At 44.8% G+C, this 9831-nt stretch overlaps 1 long non-coding RNA gene across 1 annotated transcript; it reads right to left on the bottom strand.

Moving 5' to 3' along the window:
- Positions 1 to 225: 225 nt before the first annotated feature.
- On the bottom strand, positions 226 to 9432 carry LOC140597999 (uncharacterized). The gene is made up of 4 exons (XR_012000162.1): positions 9282 to 9432; positions 3060 to 3324; positions 2529 to 2624; positions 226 to 318 (listed from the first exon to the last, which is right to left on the bottom strand). It is a non-coding gene; the product is annotated as an uncharacterized lncRNA (long non-coding RNA).
- Between the last annotated feature and the right edge of the window lie 399 nt (positions 9433 to 9831).

Below are 9831 nucleotides of genomic sequence, written 5' to 3'. Positions count from 1 at the left end.
CTCTGGGTGTCCTCCCTAGAAGCTGGCCTTGGCACCAGCCTCACTGGCTCGGGTAAGAATAGAGCATGGATTTCTGAGGAAAGAGGAAGGTTGCTGGGGACACAGGAAGTGGACAGGTAAGTCACCCCTTCCCTGTGAGTCCTTTCTACCCAGGTCCGGAGTGCATGCAGGTGTTGCTGTCTGGCTTTTCCACCACACACCCAGACCTACCTGCCGCCGTTTTCGGAGGCAGGAAGGTGATCCCAGCATTGCTGCACGGCACAAAAGTCGACTCTGCCTTTCTTTAGAAAGGGTCATTGGGGTCTTCAGCACAGTCTTCTGAATATTCTCAGCAAAGCGAGATGAAGAAGGAAAAAAAGACGAAGTTGGAAGAAAATACACCAAGACGTTAACATCTGTTAAAATTCTGGTCGATGGGAATCTCGATTTGTCATTTGTTTTCTCTGTACCCATCTGAATTTTTTAAATTTCCAAAATGTTTTTAAAAATTTAATAAGAAAAAAAAAAAAAAGGGAGAGCACAATGGGTTTCCACTTTGGAGCTGGACAGCCTCCAAACAGTGTGGCTTTGGGCAAGTTGTTCCATTGCTCTGAGACTCAATTTCCTCATCTATAAGACAAAATGATAGTGTCCACCCCATGGAATTGTTGTGCAGATGAATGAAATCATGAGTCCCATGGTGGGCCCTCAATAAGCTCGTTTGATAAAATCAGCCACTACTTTTATTAAAGGTGACAAATGTCGGGGTCCTTTGAGGATGGATTTGATTTTTACCAACAAGCTGATCTATCCATTCCTTTAACAATCATTGATCAGATGCCCACTGTGTTCTAGGGCTGGAGCCAGGTCCTGGGGACGTGGCAGTTAATAAGACAGATAAAATCCTACCTGCATGGAGCTCTCAGCCTATCAGTGGGAAAATGAGATCTAAAGATCTTCATGACCCAAGTGTCACCAAGGGGGAAGACAGCGATCTGGGAGCAGCAGGAGTGGAGCTTGCCTGAGGAGGCAAAGGCAGCGACAATAATGGGAACAGAACCTGGGGAGGAGGATCCCTGGGTGGCGGAGCGGTTTGGCGCCTGCCTTTGGCCCAGGGCGCGATCCTGGAGCCCCGGGATCGAATCCCACATCAGGCTCCCGGTGCATGGAGCCTGCTTCTCCCTCCGCCTGTGTCTCTGCCTCTCTCTCTCTCTCTGTGACTATCATAAATAAATACAAAATTAAAAAAAAAAAAAAAAGAACCTGGGGAGGAGCAAAGAACGAGGACTGCCTGAAGCGCTAAGCCCAGGGTTCCTATACTTTGTGGAAACAGACTGGGGAACTTAATCCTCAAGGATCCCAGAATTATTTGAACACTGTCACCCATTTGGTTAGAGAGAGGCTGGGATGTTTGTTTAAAATAAAAGGACTTTTAATTTCGTGTCCCCTGTTGTGAGGACCTATAATTTCAGAGCAGCACATGCTCGGTTATTCAGAGCTGTCTGTGTTTTTTAGGACTGTAAAGCAGAGTCCCAGATTCCCATGGAAAAAAATAGAAGCATGGATATATTTCTGCTGCTTTTGCCAGCTGCTGCTAATTGCTTATGTAAAATACAAGATTCTTTAGGATTTCCTTTCAGCAGGGAGGAAAGCACAGCTATAATTGACAGGCACTAGGGGTACTTTGGGTGCCTATGTTAGAAACAAAGCTAGAAAGTGCTATTCAAGAATAAATAATGGAGGGGCACCTGGGTACCTCAGTGGTTGAGCATCTGCCTTTGGCTCAGATCATGATCCCGGGATCCTGGGATCCTGGGATCGAGTCCCCCATCAGGCTCCCTGCAGTGAGCCTGCTTCTCCCTCTGCCTGTGTCTCTCATGAAGAAATAAATGTGTGTCTCTCATGAAGAAATAAAATCTTTAATTTAAAAAATGGAATGGCCTGGTAGTTCTCTCGCACACTTAATATTTTGTGCATGACTAGGAGCACAGAAAGAAGCACGGAAGGAACATCCAATCTGTTAACATTGTTTTTGAGGGGTAAAGTAGGGGGGATTTAAGGGAAGGGGATTAAAAACTCAATGACTGAGCAGGAAAAAATATGGCATAGTGACTACATTACCTGTCTATTGCTGTGTAACAAATTATGCCAAAATGTAGCAGCTTAGGAAAACAAAGATTTATTATTTCACAGTTTCTGCAGGCCAGGACTCTGGGCAGAGCTGGATTATCTGGCTTAAGGTCTCTCATAAGCCTGCAGTTAAGATGTCAGCTGGGGGGCAGCCCCCGTGGCGCAGTGGTTTAGCACCGTCTGCAGCCCAGGGCGTGCTCCTGGAGACCCTGGATCGAGTCCCACATCAGGCTCTCTGTATGATGCCTGCTTCTCCCTCTGCCTCTGTGTGTGTGTGTGTGTGTGTGTGTGTGTGTGTGTGTGTGTGTCTCTATGAATAAATAAAAATAAAAATCTAAAAAAAAAAAAAGATATCAGCTGGGGCTGTGGTCTTACTTGAGGGCTTGACTGGGAAACGATCCACTTCAAAGCACACTCACATGGTGTTGGCAGGATCCAGTTCCAGTGGGCTGTTGCTGTTACTACTCCTTGCTTCATGGGCTTCTCCGCAGGGCAGCTTACAACACAGCAGCTGGCTTTCCCCAGAAGAAACAAGCAAGAGAGCAGGAAAGAGTGAGCAAGACAGAAGCCAGAGTCTTTTTGTAACCCAACCACGAAGCCAATATCCAATGATTTCTGCCAAATTCTATTCCTTAGGCCACTAAGGTCTAGTCCACAGTCGAGAGGAGGGGACTACACAAAGTCCCGGTCACTCTAAAGATGTAGAAATAGAAGTAGCATGAGGAGAAAGAAAAGAAAAAAAAAATAAAACAAGAATGGCTGGAGGGTCAGAGGAAGCAGGCCTGGCCCAGGAAAGGGGTTGACCTAATTGTGAAGGGCAGCCATCGGTTTCAGGCAAGGGGTGTGATTTGGTCAGCTTTGTGCTTTAAATAGCTCAGTCTTCCAAATCAGGAGATACTAGAGAGCTGAAGGAAACTAGGAGAAATCCTAAAGGAGTGAACTATCATTACCTCTGGGCTTATAGGGAACTGGAACAGAATATTGTTGTTTTTCATGATGAGGCCATCCATATGTTCCAGTAGTGTTTTCTTGAACCATATACTCATATGACTTTTATTTAAAAGACTTTAAGGGGCGCCTGGATGGCTCAGTCAGTTGAGCATCTGCCTTCGGCTCAGGTTGTGATCTTGGGGTCCTGGGTTGGGCTCCTTCCTCGGTGGGGAGCCTGCTTCTTCTCTCTCTGCCACTCCCCCTGCTTGCGCTCTCACTTTCTCTCTCAAATAAATAAACAAATAAAATTAAAGACTTTAATTTAAAAAAAAACACAAAGAGACTATAGACAAGTCATAGAAAACAAATTCAGTTAGCAATCATGTGGCATAAATGCTACAGAGCAATTGCAATAGTTGGTCCTGGTGGGGGAGAGGGTGAACCATTTGACATTCTGAACCTTTAGGCTCCTCCCCACCCCTACCCTTCTTCCCAGGAGGGGAAAGAGTCTTGTAACTTATGGGAGGAGTGAGTCTTGTAACAAGGAATTTAGAAGAATAGCCCAGCCCCTTCTCCTTCTCCTCCCCCTTGGGAGCGAGGCTGCCCACAGAGGGCTTGTGTTCCCAGATGGCTCTCAGGCAAGGGCTAGAGATCCAGCAGGCCCCATGCTGGGTGCTGGGGACTTAAGGTTTCAAAATCACAATCCATGTCCTAACAGAACTAACTGTAGAGGAGGAGACAGAGAGCAAGCATCCAGCCCAGTCTAGAAAAGGTCAAAGAAGTCTTCCCAGACTAGATGATCTTTTTTTTTTTTTAAGATTTTATTTATTTATTCATGAGAGACACACAGAGAGAGGCAGAGACACAGTCCAAGGGAGAAGCAGGCTCCATGCAGGGAGCCCAATGTGGGACTCAGTCCCAGGACTCTGGGATCACGCCCTGAGCCAAAGGCAGACGCTCAACCGCTGAGCCACCCAGGCATCCCACGGACTAGATGATCTTAAGTATGAATGGGGATTCTTTCAAAGAGATCAATCAAGACAGAGGAACCAACATGATGCTTGGGATGACGGCAAGTAACCCAGTATTGTTGGATCATAAAAGGCAACAAGAAAAGGGGGCAGCAAGAAAGATGCCAGGGCCAAGTAGTGAAGGCCTTGCTGTGCCAGGCTAAGGATCTTTGGCCTTAGGGGGCAAAGGGCAGGGCAAAGAGCCTGTCAAGGACTCTAATAGCAGGTGATATGGCCATGTTTCTACTCCGAGGAATCACTGCAGGGCAGCAAATTTACGTGACGGCTTGAGCCACAGATTGTCTGAATTTCTCAGCCGCACACCCTCTCCCTAATCCACCACCACCGTGTTTTCCTCCACCTTGGCGAAGCAGACACCCTTCCTCCCAAGGAAATCTCTCTGCCCACCACTGTCTGGCTCTAACTTGCAAAAATTGCAGCCCAGGAATTTCAAGGAGCTGGATTTTGATCTCGTAGCAGCTTTGCTCTGTCAACAGTTTTAGCGAAAACTCCTCCACCTCTGCTGGCAATTTAGAGATAGCATTTCTGAAATGGTCTGTGGATAAAGGATGTTGCTGCTCTGGGAAAATTTGTCTCCTGCCAGGAGGAGACAAAGAACACGGAAATGCTGCCAACAGACGCTGTCCACAAGGGAAGGTCAAACATCCCTCAATGGTTCTTTTTTTTTTTTTTTTTAAGTCTTGTCTTTTTCCATTTTTACACCAGTATCACTTTCTCCCCCCCCAACCTCCCTATTGTCCTTTGGGGGAAGGTTAAATGATGCTTCTTAGGAATATTACATATTTCACCCAAACTACACAGTCTTGTTGCCTGGGGGGAAGAGGGTACAATGAAGACAGGGATGCCCGTAGAGCAGAGTGTGCCAACGAAGAGTCCCGGGGCCTCTCCAAGGACTCCCTCTGTTCTCCTCAAATTCCCATGGTTGAGCACAGCAAAACCTGCCTGGTACATAGGTGATACGTAATAAATGTTCTAGGGATGAACGAGACTCTTGTGAAGAACATTAATTCTGCAGCATAAACAGTCATCTCGGCAGAAAACCATATATCGTACCTCCAACTCTTCACCTTCTTGGGATAGCACTAAAGACACAGAAGATGTTTCAGGAGGATGACCTGAGACCTGAGACTTGGTGCCACTATAGAGGGACTTTTCCTTCCCAGGAGGACAGACGGGACAAGTGGAATCAGGGCCGTGATTCCTAAGAAAGGCAGCTGCTGTGCCCCACTGCTTGAGGCTGTCTCTCTGCCCTGAGAACAGAGAACATGAAACCCCCGCAATTTCTGCTAGAAGCCTCTCTCCCATTTAGAAATCCACTTGCTTGCCCTTTCCATACAGAGGTCTGCGGAAGAATCAAGCTTTGTACTATGCTTGGTTCAGACCTGTCAGAAGAAACTTAGATTTTTTTTTTTTAACAGGAGAATTGAACCAGTCGAGAGTTCTCTGTTGAACAAGAAATTGCCACAGCCTCCAGTGGGCTAATTAACATCATTCTGGAGAATTCGTTTCTGCCGGTGGGTGGATTAAGCATCAAGGGTCGGGAAGGTTATTTGCAGCTTAGGGGAACAAAACCAACGGCTGATAACAAATACCCCCCTTAACTCAAAAACACTAATAAAATATCTCGTTAGCGAGTACCTCTTATAAGCTTATAATACACTTATAAGTGTAATCATCAGAAGCTTTACGTAAAAGGTTACATTTCTAGGAGAGTAAAGAAAACCTTTGCAGTGAAAACATTAAATCTCTCAGAGAACCTCTTGTTCCTTCTCAGTAAACATTAAAGAGAAGTGCTGTAATGACAGTGACACACAGCAAATGAAAAGATTTAAACTTTTAAAAAAATTTTTTTATTTATTCATGAAAGACACACAGAGAGAGGCAGAGACAGAAGCAGGCTCCCTGAGGCGGGACCCGATCCCAGCACCCCAGGATCATGACCTGAGCCAAAGGCAGATGCTCAACTACTGAGCCACCCAGGCATCCCAGATTTAAACTTTAAATGAGATCTTTGCCCTGACTAGGTTTCCATGGATGAGCCTGAGATTATTGGAGTGTCAAGTTTCTCCAACCTTTTCTTTCTTAGCTTTCTCCAAAGGACAATTTCAGTGGAGCATGTAAAATTGTAATTTAAAATTCTCTGAGGGATCCCTGGGTGGTGCAGCGGTTTGGCGCCTGCCTTTGGCCCAGGGCGCGATCCTGGAGACCTGGGATCGAATCCCACATCAGGCTCTCGGTGCATGGAGCCTGCTTCTCCCTCTGCCTGTGTCTCTGCCTCTCTCTCTCTCTCTGTATGACTATCATAAATAAATTTTAAAAATTAAAAATAAAATAAAATGTTATAAAAAATAAAAAATAAAATAAAATTCTCTGAGATCCATTCAAAAAAAATTAAAGACAATATCTGCTTTCTATGTGCCCCTATAAATAGGAAAGAAGCTCATCCATTTATCTATGTATGTCTCTCCCAAATAAATATGATGGGATATCACCAGGGCCCTGCAATTTCTCCCAATAAAAGAGATCACACACACACACATACACACACACACACACACACACTCTGCTGAAACAGTTGACTACCTGTTCCTAGCTAGGGGTCCACCCCATGGCCCAGCAAGCCTGGTGGCCAGAACTCTTTAGATGATTGAAGACTCCTTCCAGCATTCACATGTCCCTTGACTTCGTATTTAAGGCAGAAGAAAGGGATGTAAAATCTTTTCCTTGCTCTCTCTTGGTGTCCTGCCTCTCCTGCCACACCAACATCAGGAGAATGGAAGTGAAGATGCTCCCTAATGTCAGTGGGCCATAAAAAAATGCTCAGTCTCATCCTCTATATATGGTTCAGAAATAGGCTGACTCAGCTGTGCACTGCGCACGACTGCAAAGTTCAACTCCAGGTTTATGATACAGAGAAGCTCATTATTAAAATGTATCTGCTGTTGGAAACCACTAAGTTCAAAGACGGTTGAGTAAACTTTGCGAACTTTCATGCACTATTCAAAATAAGTTCATTTTTTAAAAATCTGAGACCATAAATGAGTTAGAACTTTTCAAAAAAGCTTTCATTATGTTAAAAATATTTTTATGTAAAATGTTTATTGAGATATGACACACAGAAAACTGCATAAGCCAGAGGGTACATCTAGATGAATTTTCATCAAATGAACATACCCGGGTCAAGGAAGAGAATGTCACCAGGCCCCAAAAGCCTCCTTGAGTCCACTTCTAGTAACTACCTCCCAAGGGCAACTGCTCTCCTGACCTTTAACGCTATAGATTAGTTTCACCTGCCTCTGAACTTTCTGCAGATGGAATCATAATATTTATTCCTTTTTTATGTTTGCTTTCCTTACTGATCAGTATATTTATAAAATATATGCATGCTGTTGCATGTAGCTGTACTTTTTAAAAATTTTTTATTTATTTATGATAGAGAGAGAGAGAGAGAGAGAGGCAGAGACACAGGCAGAGGGAGAAGCAGGCTCCATGTCGGGAGCCCGACGCGGGACTCGATCCCAGGACTCCAGGATCGGGCCCTGGGCCAAAGGCAGGCGCCAAACCGCTGAGCCACCCAGGGATTATAGGGACCTTTAAACTGACAGTACCACAAAATCTACATCCTGAGGGATGTATTTCTTATTCAACAATAACTCACTGACCCAAATAAATTATGTAGACCTTGTTTGGATCCCAATCTGAATAACTGTAAAGCAAAATACAATGATGGGGAAATCTGAATATCAGCTGGATAGTAAATGATATTACAGAGTTAATGTTACTCTTTCTAGAGATGGTAATCATGGTTTATGGTTTTTTTTTTTTTTTTAAGAATTCTTATCTCTTAGCGATAGATACTAAAGTATTTATAAATTAACTGTAACGCCTGGGATTTCCTTGAAAGTAATGGGGGAGAGGGTTAGTAGGAAGGTATAAATGAATAATATAATGGCTATTTGTCAGTAGTTGCTGAAGCTGGATGATGGGTATTTGGGGTTCACTATATTATTCTATTTTTTGTGTATGTTTGAAATTTTCCATTAAAAACAAAGTCAAGGTGGCTCAGTCAGTTGAACATTAACTTTCAGCTCGGGTCATGATCTCAGGATCCTGGGATAGAGCCCCATGGGCTGCTCCCTGCTCAGTGGGAAACCTGCTTTCCCCCTGCCCCTTCCCTCCTTGTGTGCTCTCTCACTCTCTTTCTGAAATAAATAAATAAGGGACGCCTGGGTGAGCCTCTGCTCTTGGCTCAGGCTGTGATCCCAGGACCCTGGGATCAAGTCCTGCATCAGGCTCCTCAGGGAGCCTGCTTCTCCCTCTGCCTATGTCTCTGCCCCTCTTTGTGTGTCTCACGAATAAATAAATAAAATCTTTAAGATAAACAAATAAAATTTTAAAAAATTAAAACAAAGTCAAGAAAAGGAAAGAAAAAAAAAAAAGAAATCACTCAGTACAAATCCCTTTATCAGCCATTCCTAACAGTGGGCTTGGGTACAGGGCTCTGCTACTTACAGGCAGTGTGACTTTGGGCAAGTTGCTCCAGGTCTTGAGGCATCGGAAAGACTTGGACTTTGGGTGAGATTTCTCTTGGGGGGTGTGGTAAGAAGGGAACAGGACTGTGGGCTTGTAGAGGGGAGCCTACATGAGGACTGAGGTGGGTGTCTTGAAAAAGGAATTCATGGATAGTCATAGTTTCAGTTTCAAGAAAGGAAAACGTTATTGCTATTATAAAAACCTAGTAGAGGGCAGCCCTGGTGGCGCAGCGGTTTAGCGCCGCCTGAAGCCCGGGGTGTGATCCTGGGGACCCCGGATCGAGTCCCACATCGGGCTCCCTGCATGGAACCTGCCTCTCTCTCTCAATCTGTGCGTCTCTCATGAATAAATAAATCTCAAAAAAAAAAAAAAAAAAAAAAAAAAAAACCTAGTAGAAACAGAAATGGAAAGGGAAAAGCAAAGCAATGTATGCATAGATAAGGGTAATTATAAGCAGTAAAGGAGAATGAGGCAAAGTTACATGAGACCGGGTACTTACAACATCCAGCCGCATTAGCTGGGGAAGCCGGATGGAGACAGCCAGCCAGGCTGGAGTCCCGATTGAGAGACCCGGGCAGAGCACTGGCCCCACAAGTAAGACTTCCAGCTGACCATCCCCATAAGGGCCGTATTTACAGGGCCAATGATGGGGTCTGAATTTAAACATTGTTTGCTTACATGCAGTTTGGAGAGAGCTGTATTTCTATGTTATCATGTCTTTCCATCTTCAAGGAGCTTGCACTAGGTGTGTTTGCCTCCCCTCCTGGTTTTCATTCTGGGGGGGCCAGCCGAGCCTGGAGCCAAAGGGGATGTAAAGCAAGATTTATAGCTCTTGATGTCCAGACCAGAAATGGCTTTCTTTTTGCTTTTTGCTTTTTGCTTTTTTTTTCTTTTCTTCCTTCCTTCCCTCCTTCCTTCCTCTTTCTTTCTCTCTCTCTTTTCTTCTTTCTTTCTTCTTTTTCTTTTCTTTCTTTTCTTTTTTTCTTTTCTTTTCTTTTCTTTCTTTTTTTCTTTTCTTTTCTAAGATTTTATTTGAGAGAGAGAGAGAGCACAAGCACGGGGGGAGGAGCAACGGGAGAGGGAGAAGCAGGTTCCCCCCTGAGCAGGGAGCCTAACGTGGGGCTCCAACCCAGGACCCTGAGATCATGACCTGAGCCAAAGGCAGCCACTTAACTGAGTCGCCCAGGCGCCCCCAGAAGGACTGGTACCGACCCGGAGGCCAGCTAAT

Source organism: Vulpes vulpes, chromosome 2, assembly GCF_048418805.1.
Source record: "Vulpes vulpes isolate BD-2025 chromosome 2, VulVul3, whole genome shotgun sequence".
NCBI classification, from domain to species: domain Eukaryota; kingdom Metazoa; phylum Chordata; class Mammalia; order Carnivora; family Canidae; genus Vulpes; species Vulpes vulpes.
Note: the sequence above shows the minus strand (reverse complement) of the source record. Positions and strands in the feature narration are given on the sequence as shown.